The sequence below is a fragment of the Dipodomys merriami genome, unplaced genomic scaffold, assembly GCF_024711535.1.
Source record: "Dipodomys merriami isolate MVZ:Mamm:240054 unplaced genomic scaffold, mDipMer1.0.p SCAF_19, whole genome shotgun sequence".
Lineage (NCBI taxonomy): Eukaryota > Metazoa > Chordata > Mammalia > Rodentia > Heteromyidae > Dipodomys > Dipodomys merriami.
This window is the reverse complement of record NW_027203270.1, coordinates 7072252-7099218: the sequence shown is the minus strand read 5'-3', so window position 1 is coordinate 7099218 and position 26967 is coordinate 7072252. Positions and strand designations below refer to the sequence as shown.

The window sequence follows — 26967 nt, the reverse complement described above, 5'->3', positions numbered from 1 at the left end:
ACCTTCACAAAAGCCCCTGCACCTCTCCAAGCTGGTCCCCCCCACACGCCTGATTACCCCCCAATACCCAAGTTACCATTGATACAGTGGTGCCGGGTGATTCAATTAGTGCAGCCGGCATGAAGGCAGCAGCACAAAGAGCGGGGGTAGTTAGAAACTCATTTTCTTTTGATTATTATAGCATCTCACACGTGGAAGCAGAAAATTATAGGCTCATGTGTCTTTGCTTAATATCCTCTGGGGCCAGATTTGTCGTCATGTTGAAGTTAGCTGTCAGCACTGACAAAATCATGTGGAGTTGATGGATTTACAGTGCCAGGGCGCAGGCAAGCTGGGGAGGTGCAGACCCGCACAGAGATGCACGCGTGAGCACATGTGCGCGTGCGCTCTCCCCCTCCCCCCGCAGATACACCCCACACAGACACATCCCCACCATCCAGACACTGAAAGATAAGTGCACACTTGTGAAGCACACCCATACAGACCCACAGATACACCACTTCATAGGAAGACATTACACTGACACATGCATGCACACACATTCTACATATACCAATAGACACATACAACATGCACATCCAGACTCACTCCATCACATACTCTTCTCCCTTCATACTAGTAAGTACACACTCACCTGGACACACTCAGAGCTTCTCACACACATTGATGTGGACCCACAAACCCACCCATACATACTGACATGCCCCCATGCAAACACAGGAACATATGCACACCATACACTGACACACTCCTGACTCATATGTACATGTGATATACACATGAAGCACACGACACACAGGTGTACACACATAAGGAAAGACAAGCACAGGAGCTAATTCACAGTGACAAGCTTATACACACACCTGTCCCTAAACTAGCACAGAGCACACACACATGAATTCAAGAGAAGACAGAGTCACAGACACAAAGCTGGAGACAAACAGCTTCCAGTTTCTACAGCTGCAGCCTCTTTTCTTTTCCTCCCTCTCTCCCTGCATCCCTCCCTCCTCTTTCTTCCTTCCTTCTTTCTTTCTTTCTTTCTTTCTTTCTTTCTTTCTTTCTTTCTTTCTTTCTTTCTTTCTTTCTCTTTCTTTCTTTCTTTCTTTCTTTCTTTCTTTCTTTCTTTCTTTCTTTCTTTCTTTCTTTCTTTTTCTTTCTTTCTTCCCTCCTTTCTCTCTCTGTCTCTCCTTCCCTCCCTTCCTCCCTCACTTCTTTCTTTCTTCACCTTCATCCTCATCATCTTGGCTGGGCATGACATTGCTGGTGTATGAAGCAGAAATAGAAATGTCCATAGGAGCCAAGCACCTATGGCTCATGACTGTAATCCTAACTACTCAGAAGGCTGAGATATGAAGGATCTTGGTTTGAAGCCAGCTAAGGGCACTAAAGTCCTTGAAACTCCCTCTTCAATTAACCAGCTAAATGCCAGGCTGGAGGCATGGCTCCTCAGGAGAAAGCTGAACAAATGAGAAGCTATGAGTTCAAACAATGGTCCTGGTGCGTGTATGTGTGTGCGCACGCATGCACACACGCACGCGCACACACACAGAGCAAGTTGCTCTCAGCTCATTTAAGGGTTGAATAAGATAGACATTACTGGAGCTGGTTTCAGTAATTCCTCTACAACTCTCTAGTAGACTGACTACTCCCATGAAGGTTGCCCACAGTCACTCTGCATGAACTCTGTTCCTGTTCTTTCTCTCTCCTTCCTATCCCCCCTTCTCTTTCTCTCATGCTGGTCCCAGGGCTTGAACTCAGGGCCTAGGTACTGTCCCTGAGCTTTTTCACCCAATGCTAGGCCTCTACCACTTAAGCCACAATTCAATCTAGCTTTTTGGTAGTTAATTGAAAGTCTTGTGGACTTTCCTGCCCTGGCTGGCTTTGAACTGCCATCCTCAGATCTCAGTCTTCTGAGTAGCTATTACTACAGGCGTGAACCACCAGTGCCAGGCTCTGGTGGGTTTATAGTGTTCCTTAGATGACTTTAATGTGCAACAGGGCTGAGACCTCTTGAGGCCTTCCATGCTTCAACCTGAGATCAGAAGCACTGATTCACTTTGCAGCTGTGAGAACAACAAGTCCTTACCCCAGGCCCACGAATTACAGCCCGAAGTCAGGAGGGTCTCCTGCTCCTCAAAGTCTGTGGAGCCCTGTGTGGATGCTCTCTTGCTTGACTCAAGAGCCATAGGTCCAGGGAGTCTCAATGGACAAGAAGATCAAGGCTCTCAGAGAAAGACACCTGGGACCAGACATCTCTGCCCAACTTCTCCAGGTGGGAATCCTGGTCATTTCTGCTCATCTGGACCTCTCTCATCACAGTCTGGTCCTAGAGATATGCTAATCAGTGTGGGAGTCCACTCTCTCTAGTAATTATCATATACCAGACACTCCTGGTCTCAGGATAATTTTCTCATCTGCATAATCGTATTTGACTTCCTTATGGATGTGGAAAGCCCCCTTACCTTGGGCGAGTTAATCTTCATTGATTGAATATCAAATGCACACGGATGGGGGAGTAGAAGCTTTTCTTGTTCTGCAGCCAAACACTCTGGGCTGAACTGAACGTTGTGCTCAGCTGGGGTCTCTCGCTCCTGACCCTCCCTACCCCCCACTGTCAGCGGGCCCCTTCCTTCCCACCTAGGATCTCTTTCCTCTTCACTGCTTTTCTCTTTTTTTTTTGCTCTCTGTCTTGTCTTTCGGTCTCTGTTATGCCCTCAATATCCTGGTCTTTTGATTCTGGATTATTTTCCCCCTGATTTTACCTTAGTTTCCTTTCCTTCTTGGTTTTTCCCCTTCTTTTTCTTCTTCTTCTCTTTCCCCCATATCTCTTTAAGTCCCATGCTCTCTTTTACCTGAAATCCCAGGGTCTCTTGGAAGCCTCTTCAATGTTTTCCTTTACAATTTGGAGGTCATACACACATACACACACACACACTCTCTCTCACACACCTTTCTTTAGCATGCATGGAAAGCTATAAAAGTACCCTAGATTCAGTCTTGGTCTGGGGATGTAGCTCAGTGGCAGAGTGCTTGTTTCATATATGTGAGGTTCTGGGTTTGAACCCTAGTACTTCAGGAAGGGAGAAAGGGAAAGAGGGAAGGAGGGAAGGAAGGAGGGAGGGACGAAAGGAAGGAGGGAGGGAGGGATTGGGAAACGTTAATTCCACCTAGTAAGAAATGTTCCAGGCTTTCACAACAATCTTGTGATTTAGGTACATTTTCTACATTTTAGCAGAGAATCCGAGCAAGCTTCGTGGTCAGTAAGCAGCATTTGAACCCCGACCTTTCCAATCCTGGAGGATCCCCCAAGATTACTCAGGAAGACTTTGAGGCCAGCCCTTTTTGCTCTCAGGGAGCCTGGAAAGAAGCAAATGAATTGGTTTAAGTCTAGATCTTGCCATTTCTCCTTAATGCTTTCCTGGGTCTCAGGAACGAGCCCCAAGAGATCACCAAGGTTCAAGCCATGACATGCATTCTGGGGGACTTTGGACAAGAGTAGGATTGCTTTTCCCTGGGGACCCCTAGACTTGTATCACTTTCTCTTTAAGAGCTGGAAACAGACTTCTTAGCTTCCTCTCTGTAAGGGGAATTTATGCCCCAGGCTAAGCCTTGAAGATCTTAAACCTTATACTTCTTGTGGTTTACCAGCCCATCCAGTTGTTGAATGCTTTCTCAGTTGTAGGCATCTTGGGAGCCATGAAGCATTATAAACATTGATGGGACACAAGTCCAGCCTGAAGGAGTCCACAGCTCTGCTCATAGAATCACAGATGGCGACAAGTAGTTTACAGTGCCCTCTGATACAAAAAGTCAGGGAAGCTTTCAGAGGAAATGATAGGTAGAATGGGTCTTGAAGGATGAATAGGAGTTTTCTAAAGCAAGAAGGATGGTGTTTCAGATGGTGGGATCAACACGTATAAACACTCACAGATATGGAGAAAGTGCCATGTTGGGGAATAGTGAGGCTGTGTTAATATACACATTTTCCCTGTGAGAAATTTGGACTTTTATTCTTTTTTTTTTTAATTTAATTTAATTTTATTTGAGAACATACTGTACAGAGGGGTTACAATTACATTGGCAGGATAATGCATACATTTCTTACCAAGCATTGCAGCCTCCTCCTTTGTTTACCCTTCACCTCCCTTCCCAGCCTCCCCCCTCCCCCCCACCCAATCATACCCCCCTCCCCCCCCCCCCCACCGACATTGTAAAGCTTTCTTTGACATGACATTTTGTAATTCTCCTTGTTGCAACAGTTCCACCTGAATCCTTAAACGACTTGTTTTGGACTTTTATTCTTTAGGAGAGGGACCAGGCCCTAGTGAGAACCCATTTCTTCATTTGTAGGTAGCTGTTTTATTTGTGTGTGTGTGTGTGTGTGTGTGTGTGTGTGTGTGTGTGTGTGTGTGTGTGTGTGTGTGTGTTTGTCCTGGGACTTAAACTCAGGGCCCTGGCTCTGTCCCTAAGCTTTTCCTGCTCAAGGCTGGCACTCTTCCACTTGAGCTACAGCTCCGTTTTTGGAGATAAAACTCATGAATTTTCCTGCCCAGGGTGGCTTCAAACCATCAACCTCCTCAGATCTCAGCCTCTAGAGTAGCTAAGATTACAGGTGTGAGCCACCAGCACTTGGTTTGTTTTCTTCTTTTATGTTCACTGGAAGATAGATGCAGAATGTGTAGATGCAGAATCTTTTTTTTTGCCAGCCTTGGGGCTTGAACTCAGGGCCTGGGTACTGTCCTTGAGTCTCTTTTGCTCAAGGCTAGCATTCTACCACTTGAGCCACAGCACCAGTACTGGCCTTTTCTGTTTATATATTACTGAGGAATCGAACCCAGGGCTTCATGCTTGCTAGGCAAGCACTCTACCACTGAGCCACCTTCCCAGTCCAATCCCTTCTTTTTATAGGAGCAATTACTCCACTAGGCCCCAGGGGTCTTGCCTATTGGTCTAATCCTCATCACCTTCCAGAGGACCACCTCCAGATATCCAGACATTGGCTTAGGGTTTGCAAAGTCAGTCCATCACAACTCTCACAGGTGGAGACTCTTGAAATGTCCTGGTATCCTCTTCTCCCAGCTGCTGAGCAAGGAGGGACAGGGACCGGAAGATGATGGAAAGACATGGCTGCTTCTTCGTCTTTTCTGCCACCCTGGGCATACCAGCTCTGTCCCACTGGTTACTTCGCAGCACAGCCCTGGGCATTGCAAAGGGCTCTGGGAAATGTAGAGCCTGGCAGGCCTGTGCCTTCCAGGGAAAATCACCCCCTGTGGAAGGGAGCGTGAACGATGGAGGACAGCCAGCTGCTTCTGCCACAGTGATGTCAGGAACAGGACCTTTGTCAGCAGAATCCCAAGGAAGAGATTGGAGAAGTCCCAGTAGGAGACTATTGTAAGAATCGAGAGAGAATAAAGTCCCTGTTGGTAAACTGCTTACTCTGAACAGCCCTTTCCTTGGGAGCCCTCATGTGAAACAGAAAACACACAGGCTGATGTATCTGACTCTAATCCTGGCTGCATCATACACTTGAATGCATTACTCTGAGCAGTGTCCTTGACCTCCATGGGTCAGTTTCCCTATTGGTGAAATGGAAATGATATTGACCCCAGGTCATATTGTTAATTTGAGTGTTCAGCAGACTGGTCAGAGCAAGTCCCAATAAATGCTAGAACCTATCATGAATGTGAGCGCTGCTACAATTTAGAAAAACATAGCCCAGGTTCAAGTTTTCACTTGGATGCGTTGATCCTTGGGTTCTCTGGGCCTTTGTGAACTCATCTCTAAGGAGGTAAGAATCATAATCACTGCTAGATAGAGCTGCTGGAAGGTTCGGGGCTCTGCATACAAAGCCCTTAGCATGCGGGAGCCCCGGAAACATCAGCAACTTGTCCATCATCCCTACTGTAATCTCTAATTGCACTTACTATACACTTTGTTAATGTCACAACAGTGAGTAAATGGCATCCTTCAGCAACTCCTTTTCTACCTTCCTTATAATTTCTGGCTCCCTGCCCTGTATTTTCTCTAGATTTTGTGCAGGGTCTGCTTTGGGGCAGGGGACATAATGCTTCAAAGCTAGGCTCTAGAGGGATGGAGGTGGTAGCTCTGCTCCTTCCTTGTTGTGGAACTTAGATCTGAGTCTCAGTCTCTCCATCTCCAGAAAGGGACTAAACCCAGCACATTCCTGATCCAACTGTAGTAGCGTAGGAATAGCTAAAGAGAGGCCTGTAACACACTGGCCAGAGCCTGCATCTGTAAGTACAGTGAACACTGACTGAAGGTTGCCTGTCACCTGTCTCTCTAGACTACTGTATGATTTAGGCTGGGTCCTCGGAGAAGGGGTGGGCCCAGGGACCAAGCTCTGAAGGTTAGTTGGCTCTGACTTCCTCTTTCCCAGAGAGCAGGATGGGGGTGGGACTTGGCCTGGGGACAACTCCTGCAGACCCTTTGAGACAGAGCAAGGCCATGGGTGCCCTACTGGGACAAGAACACATCTCTGGACTCAGCTGTCTCCTGCTGGAGCTTGGACGATGGGGAAGGGAAAGCAAGCCATTTGCAATTTAGATGGGGCAGATGGAAGACTTCATTGGTGATGGGGTCCGTTGAGTCAGCTGTCTTATTTCTCACACATATCAGACCCTGAAACAGCCATACCAGCCTGGTGGTGGTGCCTTAGAACACAGCCTGCCCAGAGAACATGTTCTATATGCTTTATATAAGTGAACTGATAATTACAGGAAGGAGACAGTGTGAGTATTCCACTTTATTTTATAGGCAAGGAATATGAGCTCCAGAGAGGCTAAGCAACTTGCCTAAGGTCACATTGTAGTCAGTGGCAAGCTGTGTTTGTAGCAGGCTGCCTAGTTCCAGAGTCCACATTTGTGTGTGTGTGTGTGTGTGTGTGTGTGTGTGTGTGTGTGTGTGTGTGTGTGTGTGTGTGTGTGTGTGTGTGTGTGTACTGGGGCTTGAACTCAGGGCCTAGGTACCATCCCTTAACTTTTTCAGCTCAAGTCTAGTGCTCTAACACTTGAGCCCCAGTTCCACTTCTGTTTTTTGTTTTTGTTTTTTGTCACTTGTGGGGCTTGAATTCTGGGCCTGGGAACTGTCCCTGAGCTCTTTAGCTCAAGGCTAGCACTCAACTACTTGAACCACAGCACCACTTCTGGTTTTCTGGTGGTTATTTGGAGATAAGAGTCTCGGGCCTGGGCTGGCTTCTAATTGCAATCCTCAGATCTCAGTCTCCTGATTACAGGCTTGAGCTGTCAGTGCCAACCCAGCCCACATTCTCATTCAAGCCTTGCGTGCTCCTCCTCTCTCCTTCCCCCTCCTCTCCAATTCCTCATCATCTCTCACCCCCAAATTCTGGGAGGATGCTGTATGCAGCATGTCCCACACATGATGCTCATTATCCAGTGAGGCAGTAATGACCCTCTTCTTCTAGTTATGGGGAGGTGCCCTGAGGCTGTTGGGCCACTTTGGCAGAAAGATCATGAGGCCCAAGTCCTTTTCATTCTTTGGACCTTCAGACCATCAGAAGGGTCATTGGGTGACACAGCAAACAACCAGGCAGGATGGGCATGGGGGAGTCACAGCAACGATTGCTGAAGGCTACTGGCCTGTTTTGCCCTGTCTATAAGCATTAGCAGGTGCAAAGTCATCCACACACATCCTCTTCACCTTTCTCCAGCCACCATGTGGTCTTGGAAGGCTCTTGCTTCCACATGAAAACATGGCTATTCCAACAAGGAATTCCTTTGCCAATCTTTGTTCCTTGATAGATTAAAAGGCCCTTTCCTCACCCCCACCTCCTCATCCGCTTTGCATGGGGGGGGGGCTCCTCATTCATCCATGCAGGAAGCAATGCTGTGGATGACAATGAGAAAGCCCTGGAGAATCCAGGACCAGCTACCCTGCATCCTGAGGCTGGACTTTGACCTCCCTTGCTTTGTGATCTTGGAAGAGCTGTTTCTCACTCACCTCTACCATCATTATCTCCCCTGTGACATGGGTGGCGGATCCTGTCCTTCAAGGGACTGGTTCCTGAATCCAGCCAGCCCCTCACCTGCACAAACCCCCACACCCTTGATGTTAATGAATGAAGGCCCCAAGGGTTCCCCTTACACGTTCCTGGTTCCCTAGTGGAGCAGGCCTTCTCCTACGGTGACCTCTGACCCCGTTGGTTTCCTCCCCTCAATTCCTTCTCAGCTGGGGATCCGAGTCCCTTCCCCCCATGAGGCCCAGGGGGCCCAGAGAAATTAGACCGAATCAAAGCAGAAAATGAGTTTTCATTCATCTTGGAATGATGCGAGAGGTTACGAGCAAGACAAATAGCAGCCTCCTCCTCTTCCTTTATCACTGTCACTGCAATTAATAGGCTGTGGCCTTCGTTATCCAGGCCTTTGCTAAGGAGAGAGCAGGCCCCCGGGCGACGCTAACGAGGGAGAGCAAACCAGCCTGATCAACCAAGTTCTATCATGTGGCCATATGCTCACCTGGCCCTCTAAACTTTCTGTTGGGGTGTTGATGAGCTCAGGAGGCCGGGGGGGGGGCGGTGAACAGCATATGAGGTGGACGATTGGGCTTGTGTGAGAAGGGATCCCCAGACCTCAGAGACTGCTGATGACATCCTGTCTGTAGATTGATGATCAACAAAGCTACAAAATCTCTGGAGTATTTCCAGTCACAGATCCTCCCCAACCCCTGCCTCACCCCCCAAACAACCTGTGAGCCAGACTTCAGAAAATCCCTGATTTTTCTGGTGAAGAAACAGAGATTCAGAGATGTATAGCTAATTGTCTGAGGTCACACAGATTTGGAAGGAGTTAGGATTTGAACACAGGTCTTTTTGACCCCCTCCCCCCAAAGCTTGGCTTAATCCCTGTCACATTTTACTGCCCCAATGATATGGAAGGAGCAAGGATTGGAAGACTAGTTGCTGACAGCCTCTGATCCCACAACTTTAGCATGAAAAGAGCTTGGGAGGCTGGGCACCCAAGGCTCATTGCTCTAATCTTATTTACTCAGGAGGCTGAGATCTGAGGATCGTAGTTCAAAGCCAGCTGAGAGAGGATAGTCTATGACACTCTTATCTCCAATTAACTACCAGAAAATAGGAAGTGGCGCTGTGGCTCAAAGTGGTAGAGTACTAGCCTTGAGCAAAAAGAGCTCAGGGACAGGGCCCAGGTCCTGAGTTCAAACCCCACAACCAAACCAAAACAAAACAAAACAAAAAAGAGTTTGGGAGATGAATGAAGTCAACAGTAGCTCTGCACTCCGACCCAGACCTGGAGGCTTCAGCTCCTGGAGGTGCTTTGAAGCCATTGCCAGTCTTTAACTTGGACCAAGTCTTAGGCATCAAATTTTAAAACCCCTGTGTTGGGTGTATTGGCACATGCTTGTAACCCCAGTACTCTGAGGTAGAGGTAGGAGGATTGTGAGTCCTATGCCAGCCTGGGCTACCTAGGGATGTGCTGTCTCTCATTTTTAAAAAAGTAAGAAAGCGGGCTGGGAAGGTGGCTCAGTGGTAGAGCGCTTGCCTTGCATGCATGAGGCCCTGGGTTCGATTCTTCAGCACCACATAAGCAAAAAGAAAAAAGCCAGAAGTGGCGCTGTGGCTCAAGTGGTAGAGCGCTAGCCTTGAGCTGAAGAGCTGAGGGACAGCGCCCAGGCCCAGAGTTCAGGCCCCACGACCGGCCTCCCCCCCCAAAAAAAAGGTAAGAAAGCATAGTAAAATTTCAAAAATGATTGGTGTATGTGTGTGTGTGTGTGTGTGTGTGTGTGTGTGTGTGTGTGTGTGTGTGTGTGTGTGTGTGTACACTTGGGCAGGCTTGAACCCAGGACAAAGCTGACCTCTATCATCTGAGACACAGCTCTACTTTTAACTTTTTGCTGGTTACTTGGAGATAAAGGTCTCCCAGACTAGAAAAGACTTAAAAAAATTACATCTAACAACAACAGGTTTCTCAATGCCTCGGAGGTGTGGCTCATTGAGTATTTACTCAATCAATGAGTACTTTATTATTTATCTATTACTTGTGTAACAAATGACTCCAAAACTCAGTTGCACAAAACAATGATAAACATTTATTATTTCTCACAGTATTGTTCGGGTCAGTAGCTTGGCCAGGAGAGAGTAGCTTAGGGTTTCTCATGGATTTATGATGGTATGCTGATTGACAGGAGAAGGTCTACATCCCAGATGGCTCACTCATGTGTTCAAGACCAGGTGTGTTGTGGGAGATATCACTTCCTCGTCTTGTGCCACTCTGCACACAGAAGGCTTACCACTCAATGGCTTCCCCAGGGCTAGTGACTCTATGGGGATAAAGCAGAAGTTCCATATCCATTATGAACTAGCCCCAGAAACCAGATGCTGTCACTTCTGCTATATTTTACTGGTTACAGAGACCACCCCCGAATCTATTTGCGGGGACCACACAAGGCTGTGAATCCCAGCAGATAAATACCTTTGGAGGCAGCTGCTCTAGCTACTAAAATCAAAACAGCATTTCACAGAGGTTAAAAGGGATCCTCAAGTTTCAAAGCAAATCAACAAACAATAGACATGCCCAACACTGGTGGCTCATGCCTATAATCCTAGCTACTCAGAGAGATCTGAGATCTGAGGATTGTGGTTCAAAGCCAGCCCAGGTAGGAAAGTCTGTGAGGCCCTTATCTCCAACTAACTGCCAAAAAACTAGAAGTGGCATTGTGGCTCAAAGTGGTAGAGTGCTAGCCTTCAGCAAAAAGAGAGCTCAGGAATAGAACCTAAGTTCAAGCTCGGTGACCAACAAAAACAAAAACAAAAACAAAAATAAATTCCAGACAAAATCTACTGCATTAAAAATCAGAAATATCTTTACCTTCAGAGGAAGTAAGGACAGGGAAGGGCCACAAGGGGGCTTCTGGGGAGCTGGCAATGTTTTATTTCTTGATCAGGATGCTGGGTATGTGAACATATTAACTTTGTTAAAACACACGCACACAAAACTAAAAAGGGAAAAACAGTTGAGTGTTGTGTTGCTATTTTCCCACTTAAAAATTATGTATAGAGATGATGTACAGAGGGGTTGCAGTTATATCCGTGTGTTACTTTCATGTGGTTAGATATGGTATATCAATTAAAAAAAAAAAAAAAAAAAAAAGGTTGGGAGCTGGGAAGTTGGCTCCGTGGTAGAGCGCTTGCCTTGCATGCCTGAGGCCCTGGGTTCGATTCCTCAGCACCACATAAGCAAAAAGAAAAAAGCTGGAAGTGGCACTGTGGCTCAAATAGTAGAGTGCTAGCCTTGAGCTGAAGAGCTGAGGGACAGCGCCCAGGCCCAGAGTTCAGGCCCCCCCCCAAAAAAGGTTGCCAGGTACAGGTGGTTCTTGCTTGTAATCCTAGCTACTTAGGAGGCTGAGATCTGAGGATTGTGGTTCAAAACCATCCTAGAAAAGTTCATGAGATGCTACTCTCCAGTTAACCAGCAAAGAGCTGGAAGTGGAGGTGTGGCTCAAGTGGTAGAGCACCTTGAGTGGAAAAAGCTAAGGGAGTAAGAAGGAAAGAAGGAAATAAAATTGCAGCCATCAGTAGCCTAGCCTCAACCCATTCTCAATAGCAGTGGTGGCTGGAGCTCCTCCGTTATCCTGTAGCTCAGCAGGACCCCTGGGACATCCATACTCACAGCCCTTTTGCGGTCCACAGACCCCAAGGCCTTAGAATGGGGCTGTTCCTGCTCCCTTAGGCTCTGGTTGCACCTGCTGCGCAGGCAGGTGGGGCAGATGGCCCAGGTTCCCAGCAGTGTTCTGGTTCAGTGGAAGGACCTTAAACGCAGAGACAAGGACACAGCCTTTACGGATGATGTGGCCGAACCCCCCAGGTTCTGCCGTGAGCAGACCCCAGGTGTGCGATCGGGAGCAGTTAAATTTCATCATTACCCTTTCGCCAATGGTGTTTTTTATAGTCTTTTTTACTACTGGCACTAAAGGTTCTGGACTCATCCTGGCGGAGTGGAGGACATCACTCCTCGAGCTGACTGCTCCATGATATAAAAAAAAAAAAAAATGACAAGTCCTGGCTTAATCTTTCTGATAACTGTGTTCCGCACCCTCATCCATCTCTACCAAAGGGTTTGGGTGAAGCTGAAAGACAAGAGAGTCCCAGCATTTAAGAATGAAAAATTAAGTGCCCTTTTTGAGCACAGCATGGAGTTTCCTGGCTTGGTGCTTTTCTGGAGGTGGGGGGTTGTTGTGTATGGGGGAGGAGGGGGAGAAGAAGGAGGGGGAAGGGAGCAGGAGCAAATCAAGCAGTGACTACTTTCAGGTCCTTTGGTGGGGGAGGTGGACAGTGGACTCCACACAGTGCCAGAATGAGCATGCGTACTTAGAAGTGTACATGATTTTCTGCCTACCTGGGCAAACCTTTCTGTGTTTTTGAGTGTCTGCCTCTGAGCTGTGCTCTGTACCTTCACTGTGGGTCTCTCACATGGGAGAGTGAAAATGACCCAGCACTACAATCAAGATACTTGGGGGGCTGGAGGCAGGGCTCAAGAAGTAGACTGCCTGCTTAGGAAGCCATTATGCCCTGAGTTCAAAACCCCGTACTGCTGAAAAAAGGGAAAAAATGCCTAGGTTAGCCTTTAGGCAAGCCATTTTCCTTCTCTGGTCTCATTTTCTCCATCTGTAAAATGGGTGAATTTACCCTGGCTGGCTTCAAACAGGGATCCTCAGATCTCAGCTTCCTGAATAGCTAAGATTCTAGGTGTGAGCCATCAGTACCTGGCTTTGCTTTTTAAATTTTTTTTATTTTTTCTTTCTAGTATCAAGGTTCTAATTCTGGGCCTTGCATTCATTGCTCGCTCAGTTGGTACACTCACCACCTGAACAATGCCTCCAGCTCTGTTTCTATTGGGGATGATTTCAGAAATAAGAGTCTCATGGACAACTTTTCTGCCCAGACTGGATTTGAACCTCAGTCTTCCAGATCTCAACCTCCTGAGTAGCTAGAATTACAGGTGTGAGCCATTACATCACTACTCTTTCCTTTGGTTTCCTCATCTGCCCTATGAAACCGTTGCTCTGGATGATGGCAAGGCTATCTAGCTGTGAAGACTGAAGAGAGGGGAGGCAGCAAGCCTCCTTCCAGCCAAGCTGACCCAAAGGCAGATTTCCGTTTGGACTCAGATGTCCCTGTGCAGCTATCTGCTTGATTTCCATGCCGCTAGGAAAGGCCAGGGACAGGGGAGCATTAGGGGTCTCTAGTGCACAGGATAAGAGCACAGAGTTGGAGCTTTCTCATCTAGCCTCCAATTCAACTTTTAATTTACCCATGTATGTCTGTGACCTTCTAAGTCTCAGTTGATTTACCTGTAAAATGGAAACAAAGGCAACATTGGATCAAATACTGCTTCTGGGGCCCAAGTGCTCAACAAATGGTGGTTATGATCAGATATAATTGCTCAATAAATGCTGGCTGTTATCAGGTATCCCTGAGACAGACAGATAGACATAGACGCACTCTTACAGAATATGTCTTTGTAATATAACTTGCCTTTCTACCACTTCCTAATCCCAGCTCTGATGTCTTCTCTGCCCTTCTTGTGAAAATGCAGCAAGGGGGGACAAAGGGACAAATGGCCTCCTGGCTTTTGATGCAAGATGCAAATACAGAAGGAGGGGAAGTAGAGTTGAGAGACCCTGATTACCAGAAGACTTGTTTGCCCCTAAAGGGGTCAAACATTTGTTGTTAATAATATGGAGAGGAAAAAAAAAAAAAAAAAACCAAATGAAAAAGCTCCTACCTGGGCCAGGCAGAAACAGCTCCCACACAATCCCTTTATCACCAGCCCCTGTGGTTTGGAGAACAAGATGGCAAAAGATAGGGCCTTGGTTATCTAGGGCAGGCGGTGTTTATCTGGGAGGCTTCTGCAGGCCAGATCCCCATTGGCCTGTGTGTTATCTGGGCCAGAGGGGGGGAGCGGCTGGGACATAGGTCCCCTCCCACACTAGTCAGAGTCGGTGGGGACTCTTCAGTTGTTCAGGGAGCTGCTGAAGAGGAGGCCTTATGTAGCTGGGGAGATCTGTGATTAAGAAAGGTGGGGGGGGCTGGGAAGATGGCTCAATGGTAGAGAGCTCGCCTTGCATGCCTGAGACCCTGGGTTCTATTCCTCAGCACCACATAAGCAAAAAGAAAAAAGCCGAAAGTAGCGCTGTGGCTCAAGTGGTAGAGCGCTAGCCTTGAGCTGAAGAGCTGAGGGACAGCACCCAGGCCCAGAGTTCAGGCCCTACGACTGGACTTCCCCCCCCCCCCCCGCAAAAAAAGAAAAGAAAGGTCAGGGGAGGCTGGGAAGGTGGTTCAGTGGCAGAGTGCTTGCCTTGCATGCATGAAGCCCTGGGTTTGATTCCTCAGCATCACATAAGCATAAAAAGCTGGAAGTGGCTCTGTGGCTCAAGTGGTAGAGTGCTTGCCTTTAGCTGAAGAGCTGAAGGACATAGCCCAGGCCAAGAGTTCAAGCCCCACCACAACCACCACCACCACCACCAACAACAACAAAAAGAGTATCACACCCCAGTCAGGCTCTGGTGGCTCATGCCTTTAATCCTAGCTACTGAGTAGGCTGAGATCTGAAGATCCTGATTGGAAGCCAGCTGGGGCAGGAAACTCCTCATGAGACTCTTACCTCTCATTAACCACCAGAAAACTGAAAGAGGTGCTGTGGCTCAAATAGCTAGAGCTGTAGCTTTGAATGAAAAAGCTCAAGGAAAGTGCCTCAACCCGGAGTTCAAGCCCCATCACTGACAAAAAAAATATTGCATCCCATTTCACAGATACTGAGACCTAGATGGATCTGTTACTTGCCCAAAGGTGCTAGGTCGGTAACCAGCACAAGCTGGATTGGAAAGTTGTGATGTTTAACATTCTCCATTCAGAGTCCATTCGCTTTACTGATTTAACTCTAGACCAGAGATGGGCAACTTGACCTTTATCCTTTCCGTGTGTGTGTGTGTGTGTGTGTGTGTGTGTGTGTGTGTGTGTGTGTGTGTGTGTGTGTGTGTGTGTGTGTGTGTGTGTGTGTGTGTGTGTGTACCAGGGCTTGAATTCAGGGCCTCATGATTTTGCTTGGCTTCTTCACTTAAGGCTGATACTCTACTACTTGAGTCACAGCTCCATTTTGGGCTTTTTGGTGGTTAATTGGAGATCAGAGTATCATACACCTTTCTATCTGGGCTGGCTTTAAACCACAAACCTCAGATCTTCTCGTCTTGTCTTCTCTTGTCTTGTCTTGTCTTCTCTCCTCTTCTCTCTCTCTCTCTCTCTCTCTCTCTCTCTCTCTCTCTCTCTCTCTCTCTCTCTCTCTCTCTCTCTCTCTCTTTTCCAGTCCCCGGGCTAAACTTAGGGCCGGGGCACTGTCCTTGAGCTTCTTTTGTTCAAGGCTAGCACTCTACCACTCGGGCCACAGTGCCAATTCCAGCTTTTTCTGTATATGTGGTACTGAGAAATTGAACCCAGGGCTTCATGCATGCTAAGCAAGCACTCTACCACTAATCTACATTCTCATACCAGTCTCTGCATATCCTAAAGGACCAAAGTAAAGAACCCAGAGTATCCTAGCCCCATCCGTCAACCCTGCTTAGTACCTCTGTCTTCCTTCCAGCTGCTGCCTGGTAGAGGGTGTGAGACTGTCCATCCTGGGTATGTATCCAGCTGTTCTTCGCCCCAGCTGACTGCTTCAGTGTCAGCAGAACTGGGTTGGATGGCATCTGCCCCCTACTATCTCAGCTTCCTTATTCTTCATACCAGCATCTCCATCCTCACCTCTGTACTTTCCCACTCCATTTAATGCCCTAGATAGGAAGAAGTGCCAACAGAACTTGGGGGGGGGCAATCACAACTAGAGATAGGTTTGTTCAGGCCTAGACTCAGACAGTTTGTGTCTCTTCTTCCATTGCTTTATGGATCAGAGTGCTATTTGGAAGAAAGTAGCCTAGGTATGGAAGCAGTGAGAGGCAGGGAGGGCATGGGGTGGGGACCTTGGGAAGAGTGGAGGAGGGAGGGAAGCCCAGAGCATGTGGCTCAGGACTGAGCCTGGGTACAGATTGCTGCCCAGGCCCTGCAAATGGGATTGGCCTATGTACTGACAAGACTGAAGGCCTTAGAGGGTAGACTGGGGCTGCTGCCCAAAACCTGTCTACATTGGCAGGCTGGACCCTAAGGAAAGGCCCCCTTACCTGGCCAACAAGCCAATATGAATTTGCTGAGTGACCACTGTATGCCAGAGTCTGTCCCAGGCTTTCAGAGTCTAGCATAATAACCATTGAAACTACCATTGGGAAAGAATAATCAAGTGGCCCAGAGGCAGGGATAACCACAGGTGCTGAGCCCTCTTTTCTATACTTTGGATATTTGTTGGCTTTCTTGCTTATGACTGGCCTTCTACTACTTGGGCCATGATTTCAGTCTAGTTTTTTTTTCCTGGTTTATTGGAGGTGAAGTCTGATAGACTTTTCTGTCTGGAGTCATCTTGAACTTCAGTCCTCTAGGTCTCTGTCTCCTGAGTAGCTAAGATGACAGGTGTGAGCTACCAGCAGTGATTATATACATATATAAATATAAATAAATATATATCGATATATATATAAAATCACTGCTCCTACTTTATAGATAAGAAAAGTGAAGTTCAGAGAGGTGAAGCCATTTACCTTAGAGCATACAACTCAATTCCTGGGAGGAAAGCCAGAATCTGAATGTCCCAGCTAGCTCCAAGGGGCTCTTCCAACCCTCCCAGGAGGCAGGGGAAGGACCCTGGGGCAACTCAATCCTCCAATCTCTTCTCCATCTATGAGGAGGGGGCAGGGCTCAGAGTTCAGCCCCAGCTAGGTCTGGCTTAGGTGGCCGATAGTGTTGTGTTGACTTTGTAACATTCATGACCTTGGGTCCTAGGGGAGTTTTCTCTGGATGAAGTTTCCTGGGCCTTCTGAGGAGGGGTCACCAGTGTACACAGCACAAATCCTTGTATGTGCATGTGTGTGTACACACATGCTCCTGGGTGACATCAGACAGTATGGGGCTGTCCCTACCCTGTCCCTGGCATCTCTTGTCAGGGCAGACACAAGCCCATCTGTCCCAGGACCCCTGTGACTAGTTCCTGCAGCCTAGTCTAACTTTACCCACCTACCCTTATGCCCCAGCCTCTGCTGGTGCCATCTGGCAAGTGGCATGGTACCCACCCCCAGGAAGTAGGTGCCAGGGGCCAAGAGGGGATCAGCTGAGGGGCTGGACTGACATCATGAGCAGCTATTCAGCTTCAGACTGTACTGGGGGACCCGTAATGGAGTCACTGTCCCCCCCCCACTCTCTCCCCTACCCACTCCAAAGACACACAGTGCTATGACTACATCTGCTGTCCTCAAGGCACCAGGGGACAGTTCAAAGCTTTGGTCCTTCTGAATTGTCATCTTTGTGCCCCACAGCAACTCCACAAAGAACCCAGGGTATAAAAACTTTCCATCAACCCCCTGTCCCTCCCCCTCCCCCACCCAGCCTCACCAATAGAGCACCGAGCTCCCAGCTTTGCCTTTGTCAGTATAATCATACCCATTCCATGGATGGGGCAACAGCTACACAGTGCTTATTTAACTTGCTCACTGTCATACAGCTGCTAAGTGTCCAGTGTTCTAGTCCCAGCTCTGTCTGGGACTAGAACCTAAGTAGCCCAAATTTGTAACATTGATTTTGTGCTACGGGTTGTTCACAGATGAGTTCACTGAATCCTTACCAGGCTGTTTGTATCATCCCCATTATACAAAGGAGCACACTGGGGCTCAGAGAAGCTGCATAACAGCTAAGAAGGAGAGGTGGTAGGATTTGAACCCAGGGAAGTCACAGGCTCCCATGAGTGACAGACTCAGTAAAGTTCTGTGAGAGCAGATGGGGATGGGCTCATTCCTGCCGTCTGTGGTACAGTGGCCTCCTTCAGTCTTCCCTCTCATCTTCCCTCCTCTTCGTCCCACCATCCCATTCTTTCTTTTTGCCAGTCCCAGGGCTTGAACTCAAGGCCTGGATGCTGTCCCTGAGACTCTTTGTGTTCAAGGCTAGTGCTCTCGAGTCACAGTGCTGCTTCCAGCCTTTTCTGAGTAGTTTATTGGCGATAACAATCTCACGGACTTTCTTGCCTGCACTGGCTTCTAACTGTGGTCCTCAGATTTCAGCCACCTGAGTAGCTAGGATTACAGGCATGAGCCACCAGCGCCTGGCCACCATCCCATTCTTGATGGCCACAGCCAAGGGGACAAGGCAGGAGCAAAGAGTTAGGCTGGCTGGCAGGCGCAAGCAGAGCCTGAACATACTGTACACGTCTCTTCTGTGGCCAATTAAACAAATTGCAGCAAAACAGCATTTTATTAGTATTTGCCCATAGCAGTCTGGGCCTGCAATAAATTTCCTCCCGACTGCAGAGCCGGAGAAGCAGGCAGAGGAGGGGGGTACATGGAGGCGAGAGACCCATGCCATGGGGCTGGGTAAGGGTGGGAGGGGGGAGCGGGGGGGGGGATGGGAGAAGGAGCTGGCATGTTAAGCAGAGGATGGAGGAGGAGAAACATCAGGAAGGGCCCTGGGGGCTGCTGGATATCAGAGTGGCTGTCTTCCCAAACAACTGTTCTGCTTCATCATAAACACTGTGAGTTATGAGTTGGTTCTGGACTGTGCACCAGCCTCGGTGCCCAAGAGGCTGCCTATCCAGGTTAGGCCGGGTGGGCAGAGGTGGGTGGGATCAGGCAGCGAGGAAGCCAGTGTTTGGCGAGGCATCCTCTCCCATGTCTATGGCACCTGCTCTGGGCCCAGCCTTCCCCAGCAGGATACCTGGGTCACTGAAGTAGACTCCTAATTGGTCTCTTATCCTCCAATCTCGATTGGTTTAGTCAAGAAGTATTTATGAACCACCTGCTGTTTCCCAGGTTCTGGGGAGACATTTGGAAAGCATGCTATTATTCAATTAAAAGAAAATCTTGAATGTTTCTGCACATTTTCTTTTCTTTCTTTCTTTCTTTCTTTCTTTTTTGTTGGTAGTGGGGTTTGAACTCTGGGCCTGGGCGCTGTCCCTCAGCTTTTCAGCTCAAGGCTAGCGCTCTACCACTTGAGCCATAGCACTACTTCCAGTCTTTTCTGCTTATGTGGTACTGAGGAATCGAACCCAGGGCCTCATGCATGTGAGGCGAGTACACTACCACTGAGCCACCTTCCCAGCCCTCTGTACATGTTCAAATTGGACCTGAACTTGTGGTGTTTAGTCTTTGCAGGCAGCCTACAGGTTCTCCCCCTCCTTCCCTCCCTCCCACCCTCCCTCCCTCTCTCCCTCCCTTCTTCTTTCCTTCTCTCTCTCTCTCTCTCTCTCTCTCTCTGTCTCTCTCTCTCTTTTGGGGAGAGAGGGGGATGCAGAGGAGGGTGCCAGTCCTGGGGCTTGAACTCAGACCCTGTGTGCTGTCTTTAAGGTTTTTTGTTTTTCCTCAGGACTAGCACCCTACCACAGTGGGGTCACTTCCAGCTTTTTTGGTGGTTAATTGGAGATAAGAGTCTCACAGACTTCCCTGCCCAGGCTGGGTTCGAACCACCATCCTCAGATCTCAGCTTCCTGAGTAGCGGTGCCTGGCTTTCCACTCTCGTTTTTAGCCTCCCTGTGGCCATTCCACTGCATTCAGGGTTCATTATGATCATCATTGCAGATAACACATCCAGAATGCTCAGTCAATGCTTGGTCCTGGTCTCCGTGCTTTACACGTATTGACTCATGTGGTGCCCATCACAATCCTCTGGGGTTAGTACTGTGGCACCTGCCTGAGTTAAGCCACTCTGTGATAGCAAGTAAGGCCTGTCTCAGTCACTGAAGGCGATCAAGATCTAAGGCTTGGTTAAAGCTGTGTGTCCGGCGTGCGTTGTTAGGGGCTGTGCTCTCTGGAGCAGCTGGATAAGTCAGTCTGATTTCCAATATTCTGGAGCACTGCACTGTGCCCCAAAGAGAAAAAGACAGCTCCAGAGGCTCCCACTGGCCACTGAATGTCCACGTCTGAGAGTGACACCTCTTCCTAACTCATCGGCCTGGATTGGTTTTACAACTCCACCTAATCTCAAGAGGCCAGAAAAGGGCTGGGAAGGTGGCTCAGTGGTAGAGCGCTTGCCTTGCAGGCCTGAGGCCCTGAGTTCGATTCCTCAGCACCACATAAGCAAAAACAAAAAAGCCGGAAGTGGCGCTGTGGCTCAAGTGGTAGAGTGCTAGCCTTGAGCTGAAGAGCTGAGGGACAGCGCCCAGGCCCAGAGTTCAGGCCCCACGACTGGACCCCCCCCCCAAAAAAAAAGAGGCTAGAAAATACTCTTCCACCCCTGCGGGAAATGGAGAGAGTCCAAAGTATTTAGCAAGTAGCATTAGTGATTCCCACAACTGTCATTAGCACCCGTTAAAAGGAGGTCCAGAGAGGTCAAGCCATAGCCCCAAAGTTACACAGCTAGAATACACACAGCACAACAGTAGCAGTTTCTCATGCCTGCTTTCTTCACCCCTGCATTCTTTGCCCATACTTGATCACGTAGCATTGGCATTGTGCAGGGATGGGGTTGCCTGGCAAGGGCAGGGCAGAAGGCATTGAAGCCTGGATGTCAAGTGAAGTCACTCTGCCCTCTGGGAGACCCTGAGCCTAGAGATCTCCTGACACTCTGGGTCTCAGGCTGGGAAGTCTAATGGGAGGTGAGACTGAAGGAAGAGAAGAAAAAGCAGAGCTTTAGAGGCTGCAGTCCCTCTCCATTTTCTAGGACATGGAGGGGTCACCTGGTCCTGGCTCCTGCCTGGAGCCCTATTCCTGGCTTTGGGCCAGTCTGTCAGGTTGTTCCAGTTGAGAGGACTCCACCACAAAGGTTCTTTTTCTTTATTTCCTTTTTCCTTTTTGGCTTCCTCTCCCCACCTGCCTCCAGGCCCACATGAGCTTGCTCTGATCAAACCCATAAGTTCTCCCCAGCCTTCCCCCCTGAGACAGGGGCACTGATGTAGGTGTAGGGTCCCAGGAACCCCCTGACCAGTGTCTCCCCATCCCTTGTACTTCTTGCATTTACAGAAATTCAACAGAGGGAGTCGGAGGCAGGGTGCTTCCTAGACCACATTGTCAGGGCCAGGCTCTCTCCTAACCTGGGGGACCCCATGGGGACCCCTTCAGGCCCCTCCTGCCTTCCCTGCCTTCCCCTCCCCTTGCTTTCCTCTTGAAAAAAGGCTTTACTCTCCCAACCCAGCCATTCTGAGGGCTAGATAGCAGTTAAAACTTGTGTGTATTTAATATATTCAACTGGATCGATGTATATGCTATAAAATATTCCCCATCATCAAGTAACTTGACATAGCCATCACCTTCAAAGCTACCATTTTCTCTTTTTTTTCTTGGTATGATGAGCATATTTAGGATTTCCTTCCTTCTTCCTTCCTTCCTTCCTTCTTTCCTTCCTTCCTTCCTTCCTCCCTTCTTTCTTTCCTTCTTTCCTCCCTTCCTCCCTCCTTCCTACCCTCCTCTCTCTCTTTCTTTCATTTTTGGCTGGTCCTGAGACTTGAACTCTTAGCATTGTCCCTGAGTGCTAGCATTGTCCCTGTCAAGGCTAGCACTCTACCACTTGAGTCACAGCTCCACTTTTTTTTTTTGTGGTTAATTGGACATAAAAGTCTCACAGACTTTCCTGCCTGGGCTGGCTTTGAACCATGATCATCAAATCTCAGCCTCCTGAATAGCTAGGACTATAGGTGTGAGCCACCACTGATGCTGTGTGTCTTTATCCAAGTCTTCTGATTACAAAAGAGTGATTTTTTTTCCCTCTGAGGCCAAGTTGTCTGAGCATTCTAGATGGCAAAGAGAACAAAGACACAGCCAGCCCCAGCAGCAGGCCTCAAGAGAAAAGGATCCCACCATGTTGTGGTCTGGCTACAGAATGCATGGCTCCCACGTGTCCTCCAGGCCCCATGCTCGGTAACCTTGGATGACAAAGATATCTGGGGACCTACATGATGTTCCTTTCCTGAGAAGGGCTAGAAGAGACTCCTGGTTGAGAAAACTGAAGCTCAGAGAAGTGAAACAATGGGCTCAAGGTCACACAGCAGTAGAGGTACAGCTGGAACTAGATCCTGAGTGCTTATCTCAGAGACCCTGCCTTTGTGGTTTAGTCTAAGTTGCCACCTATGTCTCTGACTCCCTTCTCCATCACTCTCCCCACCTCCCAGGGGCTAGAGCTGGCTATTCCTGGGCATTAGGAACTATTTTCCTTTCTCCCCAAATAGCAGGGCCTTGGCAGAGGATTCTTGACCTTTTTTCTAAACAGAACCTCTAAGAGTCTAGCACAGTCTCCAGGTACAAGGCTCTAGCTAGGAGATTGGGCCAGAAGTGGTAAGGTTCTTCTGAAGACCCAGCTGGATGAGCCTAAGTGAGTGTTTCCCTTTATCTTGGCTCCCCCCTTCCCCATTTCCATAAGCAGTGGGAATCTCAGGGGTCCATGCACGCGTAGACACCCTGCTGGATGGTATGGCTGCTCTAGCAACAATGGAGGTGCTGGATGGGGTGAGTGACAGTAGCAGACCCAGCAGCGACACTGAAGATAACCGCTCTTGACAGATGAAGACGCAGCCCAGGCAAAAGCTACATCCTATTTGGCTTTTAATTTGGAGGCCCCAGGAGTGAATTTGGAAGCTCCTGCTCTTGTCCGCCTGTGTAAAGTGGATCTGACTTTCAGGAAATGACCTGATGTGAAACCACATTACTTATCAGCCGTCTCTCAGATCACAGCCTTCTAGCTCCTGCCCCCATTCCTGAAGGGATCAGGGCTTCCGCTGACTCAGGTCTCCTCACATTTATCTGTTTTATCCAGAAGCAGCTAGTGTGGCTAGGTCTCTGGGAACTTCAGGGATGGGGAGAGTGTAGAATACAGTATGCAGGTGGAACTAGGAAAACACCCTTAACAACTGCATCCAGAGATGAGCACAGTGGCACATACCTGTAATTCCAACTACTCAGGAAGCTGAGGTAGGAGAATCCTAAGTTCAAGACAAGCCTGGGTTAAGCTGGGCACAGGTAGCTCATGGCTAGAATCCTAGCTACTCAGGAGACTGAGATCTGAGGATTGTGGGTCAAAGCCAATCTGGGCAGGAAAGTCTATGACTCTTATCTCTAATTGAACATCAAAAAGCCAGAAGTAGAGCTATAGCTCTACTGGTAGAGTGCTAGCTTTGAGCAAACCCCCTCCAAAAAAACTCCCAAACCCATAAAGCCTCAGGAACAATATCTAGGTCCTGAGTTCAAGCCCCAGGACCCCCCCACAAAAAAGATAAACCCTGGGCTATAAAGGACTTTGTCTCAAAAAAAAAAAAAAACATAAACAAACCAAACCAAAACCAAAACCAGTGATGAGTCAGCTATAATGGCACACACCTATAATCCCAGCTATCTGGGAGGCAGAGGTAGGATGATTGCAAAGTTAGCAGAGTTAGCAAGACTCTACCTCAAAAACAAACCCCCCAAAGTGCTGGGAGCCTAGCTCAGGTGGTAGAGCACCTGCCTAGCAAGCCCAGTATTGTAAAAACATTAACAACTAAAATCACAAAAAAATACAAGGGCTGGAGATGAAACTCAGTAGCATTTGCCCAGCATGCATACGGTCCTTGGGCTTGATCCCTAGTTTCCCTTCAGAAGAAGGAGAAAACTGAATCTAAGTCAGGAATCTGCTCATGGCAGCCATGGAAAGGAGACATGTTGGCTGGGCACTGGTGGCTCACACCTATAATCCTAGCTACTCAGGAGGCTGAGATCTGAGGATCACAATTCAAAGCCAGCTCAAGCAGTAAAGTCTGTGAAATTCTTATCTCCAATTAACCACTGAAAACAGAAAGTGAGCTTATGGCTCAAAGTGGTAGAGCGCTAGCCTTGAGCGGAAAAACCCAGGGACAATGCCCAGGCCCAATGCCCTGAGTTCCAGCCTCACAATGGAAAGAAAGAAAGAAAGAAAGAAAGAAAGAAAGAAAGAAAGAAAGAAAGAAAGAAAGAAAGAAAGAAAGACAGAAAGAAAGAAAGAAAGAAAGACAGACAGAAAGAAAGAAAGACAGACAGACAGAAAGAAAGAAAGAAAGAAAGAAGGAAAGAAGAAAGAGAGGGAGGAAGGAAGAGAGGGAGGAAGGAAGAGAGGGAGGAAGGAAGAGAGGGAGGAAGGAGGGAAGGAAGGAGGGAGGTAGGGAGGGAGGAGACATGTTGTGAAATGAGAACATTCAAATTTCAGGGTCTATAGGTAAGGTGCTCCTGGAGTCATGCCCATTCACTCTGAGTGGGGCTTTGGCTCTCACTTCATGGTGAGGTTGAACAGTGGATATGGAGACCTTAGGATCTACCTGTTAAGCCTGAAACATTTAAGTTTGCTGACCCTGATCCCCAAGCTCACTTTCTCTCCTTTGAAAGCGTTTAAAAACCAATGGGTGGAGAGGGATGGAGGGAACTGCTAACACTAAGCAAAAGGAAAGAAATGTACATATCGCCCAATGTGGAAGAAATAGCTGTATTGTCAAGGCTCATAGAATACACAAACTGTATAGACCATGATAATGACAACTTGCCTCATGAAGGTTAGAATGTGTTTGTGACTTTAACTAAGTATCACTATCTCACAATACTACGGAATTTGTGAAATTTATGTAATCACTTAATCACAATAAAACTTTTTTAAAAAAATTATTAAAAAACCCAACAGGTAAAGCCAGGCACCAGTGGCTCATGCCTGTAATCCTAACTGCTCAGGAGGATGAGATCTGAGGATCATGGTTTGAAGCCAACTAGGGCAGGAAAAGTTTGTGAGACTTGTAGCTCCAAATAATCATCAGAAAACTGGAAGTGGAGGCTTAAAATGGTAGAACACTAGCTTTGAGCACAAAAGCTCGGGACAGTGCTCAGGTCGGGAGTTCAAGTCCCATGACTGACAAAAAAGGAAGGGTAGGTCTAGACCCCATATCTGGGAGTGGATGTGATCAGCATGCATCCCCCCTGTCATGTTTACGAAGTCAGCCTTGCTGAGTTGGTAGAGGAGACAAGAGGATGACTAAGTCTGGCTCCTGTGGAGTCTGCACCTTCTTCAGGCAGGATTTGGGCAGCCCACCAAGTCCAGGGTTAAGCCCTCAGGGGACAATGGTTAATGCTTCTTAGACTTGGGGCGTTTACTGTCTGGAGTGGGAGGTCTAGACAGAAAAATCAACAAGAATAACCAGCCCTTACAGATGTAGTTGTGGTAGTGGTGATTCAGCTGGAGCTGGGGAGACAGAGGGGGGTAGATGGGGTAGATGTCTAGCAGCCTGGGGACAGGGAGAGCTTTCTGGAAATTCTCCTATGGGCTTACAAACCCTGCCCTTCTGATCTGAGCCCCTACCGATGCCACATGTGGAATTCCTGGTTGAAAAGTTTTAAAATTCCCAGATGAAACTGTAATCCTAACTACTCAGGAGGCTGAGATCTGATGATCATAACTCAAAGCCAGAAAGTCCATGAGACTTATCCCCAATTAACTATCCCCCTGCCCCCTAAAAAAGCCAGAAATGGAGCTGTGGTTCAAGTGGTAGAGTGCTAGCTTTGAGTAAAAAAAAAAAAAATCTCAGGAACAGTGCTCAGTCCTGAGTTCAAGTCCCAGAACCAACACACACACACACACACACACACACACACACACACACACACACTCCCAGATGGTGTGAATCCTGTGTACATCCAGACCCTAAAGCCTGGGGTGGGGGGGGGGGGAGATCACGGAAATTGGCTTGGTGATAGCAGACTGGAGGTGGCCCAGTCAGAATGGGACACAAGGGTCTCCATCATGTACTGAGAGCTGCCACAGCTTTAGGCCACTGAGAACCTCCCCACAGCATGTCCCCACACAGATCCTCACACAGTCCTTCCCCCAGCTGTTCTCCCTTCCTCCCCCAACCACTCCCGAGACCCCCTTATCTCTTCAGGAAAAGTGCTGATCCAATCAGACTCATTCACAAACTCAGCCAATTCCCAGGCTCAGGAGAAAGAATGTCCCCGGTGTTCAGATAAGGAAGGAAATAATCATCTCCACATCATTAGGTCAAACGCCCTTCCCCCAAGCCCCCCCACCTTCTCCACACCCAAATCCTGCTGTGATTTAATCCCCGGGCAAGAACTCTCCTACCCCTCAGCATTTACCCTGGGGAATGGCAGGATTGGTGGCCCAGGCATTGCTCTTCAGGTCCTGCAGGGCTGACGGTGGAGAACTCTCCTGCCTCCTCCGCCCCTATCTTTGATCACTCAGGTAATGGCCTGGCCTGTTCTCCGTGGAGGCAGGGAATAGAGTTAGCACCCACGCTCTGGGAGCCCTGACAGGCCGTTTAACAAGGTGTCCAACATCCCATTTCCTCTGCACTTCCTCTCCCCTTAATCCTTTTATGCGAAACTCACTCAGGAGCAAGCCCTGTGAAATTGAGGCCTCTCTGTACACATGGCCTGGCCTGCTCCCTGCTCCCGCTGAGCACGGCCCCCTCCCATCCCAGATGTCTGGGAAAAGCTGGGCTGAGCTTGGAGAGGACTCCTGGGTGCCCCAGTGGGCCCATTTCCAAACTCTGGAGGGTGGGGTGCAGAGGTGGTACCTCAGAGATAGCTTACAATTGCTGGCCCAGAGTAGGGGCTCCTGGGCAGACACCAGGCCATCATTGGTCACTTTCTCTCCCTCTCTTCCTCAGACACAGTGAACATATTCTAGCACTCCCATTCTTCCTTCCTTCTCCCCTCTTCCTGCTACTCCTCCTCCAGGCCAGCTGGGGGCACTAGACATGAAGGTTGACAACACCAGGCTTTTCCTTCTACTCCTTGAACCCGCTGTGGTCATGGACAGGAGAGAACCAAACCTGCAGAGCTGGCCAGGATAGGAAAGGTAGTTTTGGCATGGAGTGGTAGTGACCTACATCCGAGCTCCAAGCTTACCCT

General features: G+C 48.5%; 1 long non-coding RNA gene across 1 annotated transcript; it reads right to left on the bottom strand.

Annotated features, from left to right (window-relative positions):
- Window positions 1-10097: 10097 nt before the first annotated feature.
- Window positions 10098-26281, bottom strand: LOC138830357 (uncharacterized). The gene is made up of 3 exons (XR_011373009.1): window positions 26191-26281; window positions 11664-11802; window positions 10098-10314 (listed from the first exon to the last, which is right to left on the bottom strand). It is a non-coding gene; the product is annotated as an uncharacterized lncRNA (long non-coding RNA).
- Window positions 26282-26967: the final 686 nt, after the last annotated feature.